Genomic DNA, 3,037 nt, shown 5'->3' with positions numbered 1-3,037 from the left:
AGACATGGCCACATGTTCCCTGGGGTACAAAACCTCTCTCTGTTGAGAATCGTGGGTATTTATTTATTTATTTATTTATTTTGAATGCTCCAAACACATTCACATTTTTTTTAAGCAAATGACAAAGACCCAGTTTACTGGCTTTACTTTTTTTTTAAACCTAAGCTTAACATTACATATTTAAACAACTGTCAAATCTTACTAAGTTGCCAGTGTTCATGCACAACTAGAAACACATCCTCAGGGGATCCCTGGGTGATGCAGCTGTTTGGCAACTCCAGATCTTAATCCTGGAGGCCCGGGATCGAATCCCACGTTGGGCCGGTGCATGGAGCCTGCTTCTCCCTCTGCCTGTGTCTCTGTCTCTCTCTCTATCTGTGTGTGACATCATAAATAAATAAAAATTTTAAAAAAAGAAAAAAAAAAGAAACACATCCTCAATTTATATTAAACGAGAAACGTATTACCATTAATGCATTAACATCTCTGCCTACTAAATACTGAAAAAAATTGAGATTATTTTTGTGGAAGATTCATCCTGGCAATGTGAACTTCACAGCAGGCTGACTCTACTTGGCTTATGTTTCAAACACAATGGAAAAGCAGGTCCGTTCTGATGTTAGTGTACGAAAGAGTCACGGCCACCTTGGATTATGTTTAATAAAAAAGCAAAGTGCATACAAATATTCACAACAATTTTAAAAGACAAAACAAAACAAAACAAAAACCAAACCAAACAAAAAAAAACCCAAAACAACGGTCCCAACAGTAAACTCAAAAGTTTGAGTTGACAAATAGGGCTCTAATGAGCTGTGTATAAATACTTTAGATTAGGTACAGTTATACTGCAAGTTGAGTTCGAGAAATTTCACAAAGGAAGACATAGACATGGCCAACAAGCACATGAGAAAATGCTCCGCATCACTGGCCATCAGGGAAATACAAATCAAAACCACAATGAGATCCAACCTCACATCAGTGAGAATGGGGAAAATTAACAAGACAGGAAACAACCCATGTTGGAGAGGATGTGGAGAAAGGGGAACCCTCTTGCACTGTTGGTGGGAATGTGACCTGGTGCAGCCACTCTGGAAAACTGTGTGGAGGGTCCTCAAAGAGTTAAAAATAGATCTACCCTATGACCCAGCACTGCTGGGGATTTACCCCAAAGATACAGATGCAGTGAAACGCCAGGACACCTGCACCCCGATATTTCTAGCAGCAATGTCCACAACAGCAAACTGTGGAAGGAGCCTCGGTGTCCATCGAAAGATGATGGATAAAGAAGATGTGATCTATGTATACAGTGGAATATTCCTCAGCCATTAGAAACGACAAATACCCACCATTTGCTTCCATGTGGATGGACCTGGAGGGTATTATGCTGAGTGAAGTAAGTCAATCGGAGAAGGACAAACATTATATGGTCTCATTCATTTGGGGAATATAAAAATTAGTGAAAGGGATTATAGGGGAAAGGAGAGAAAATGAGTGGGAAATATCAGTGAGGGAGACAGAACATGAGAGACTCCTAACTCTGGGAAACGAACAAGGGGTAGTGGTAGAGGTGGGTGGGGGGTGTTATGCTGTATGTTGGCTAATCGAACTCCAATAAAAAAATATATACAAAATATACAAATATATACCAAAAAAATTGAGTTTGTTTGAAATCTTCAAAAAAGCGTGTTCCTGTCAGTCCTCAGTGGTGCCCGTTACAGCTAACATGTCTGCTACACGCATGCATTGTTACTTGTGGTCCAAGTGTAGCAGCTGCTCCTTACCATTTATCGTTAAGGACTTTAACTGGCCGTTGTCTTCAACTTCTACTCTTTCTTCACCATTCTCCACAATTCTCTTTGTAGTGGTTTTTCTGCCATTAACCCTTTTAGTAGAAGGGGATGTAGATATGAAGTTGCCCATCCCACTACCACCAAATGTCATGGAAGAGAATGAAGGGAGGCCCCCGGGACCTGGCGATGCGAAGGAAGTAAATCCTGTATCAAAAGAAGAAAACCCTCCTTGGAAAGATGGAAATCCACTGAAGGCGGAGAAAAACGACCCCATGCCTTGGTTCCTGCTCCCAGGGGGGCCTCTTCTGCTCCCAAAGTAGTCCTCAAATGGGTCTTTGAAGAAGTCAAAGGAAAATGGATCCCTTGCACCAAAAAATTCCCTGAAGAAGTCATCTGGGTTACAGAATGTGAAGCTAAACTCCAACAGAGTGTCAAAATGAACCCCATCTCCACCATCTAGCCTTTCTTTGCCGTGTCTGTCATAGATGTCCCGTTTTTTTGCATCTGATAACACCTCATATGCCTCAGCTACTTGCTACTTACTTTCCTCTCTGCTTCTTCTTTATTTTCAGGGTCTTTATCTGGATGCCATTTTAGGGCCAGTTTGCAGTATTCCTTTTTATTTTTTTTAAAGGTTTTATTTATTTATTCATGAAAGACACAGAGAGAAAGGCAAAGACACAGGCAGGGAGAGAGGGAGAAGCAGGCTCCATGCAGGGAGCCCGATGCAGGACTTGATCCCGGACTCCAGGACCATGCCCTGGGCTGAAGGTAGGTGCTAAACTGCTGAGCTACCCAGTGATCCCCCTGGCATGCCTTTTTAATATCCTCAGCTGAGGCATGTCTCTGCACGCCTAGAACATCATAGTAATCCACCATGTTTTAATAGGCTGTTAGAGTGAGTCCTAGGACAGGGAGTCGGTGGCGGGTAGGAGGCATGGCGGGGCAGCGGCTCAGGTCCCCTCAGCTCTAGCATCGTGGGTTTAGATGGAGGCTGTTCCCAGGGGTTCCACTGCCTTGCATATCCTAATGGACCCGTATTTGCATCTCAGCCCACACCTTCTCGTGAGTTCTATACTCACACAATAAACAGCTCACTAGACATTTCCAGAGTGGCTGGACAGGATGAGGGCCCAATTCAATTCAGGATGATATTTAATCCCATCTGCACAAATTCTGTTCAGAATCCCATTCAAGGTGTCAGTTCTTTAAAATGCCTAAGGGGGCACACACTGCTGTCAAATCCT

General features: G+C 42.9%; 1 pseudogene; it reads right to left on the bottom strand.

The window, feature by feature from the left end:
- Positions 1-1,732: 1,732 nt before the first annotated feature.
- On the bottom strand, positions 1,733-2,669 carry LOC140608421 (dnaJ homolog subfamily B member 6-like; annotated as a pseudogene).
- Positions 2,670-3,037: the final 368 nt, after the last annotated feature.

This window comes from Canis lupus, chromosome 17 (genome assembly GCF_048164855.1).
Source record: "Canis lupus baileyi chromosome 17, mCanLup2.hap1, whole genome shotgun sequence".
Classification (NCBI taxonomy): domain Eukaryota; kingdom Metazoa; phylum Chordata; class Mammalia; order Carnivora; family Canidae; genus Canis; species Canis lupus.
Note: the sequence above shows the minus strand (reverse complement) of the source record. Positions and strands in the feature narration are given on the sequence as shown.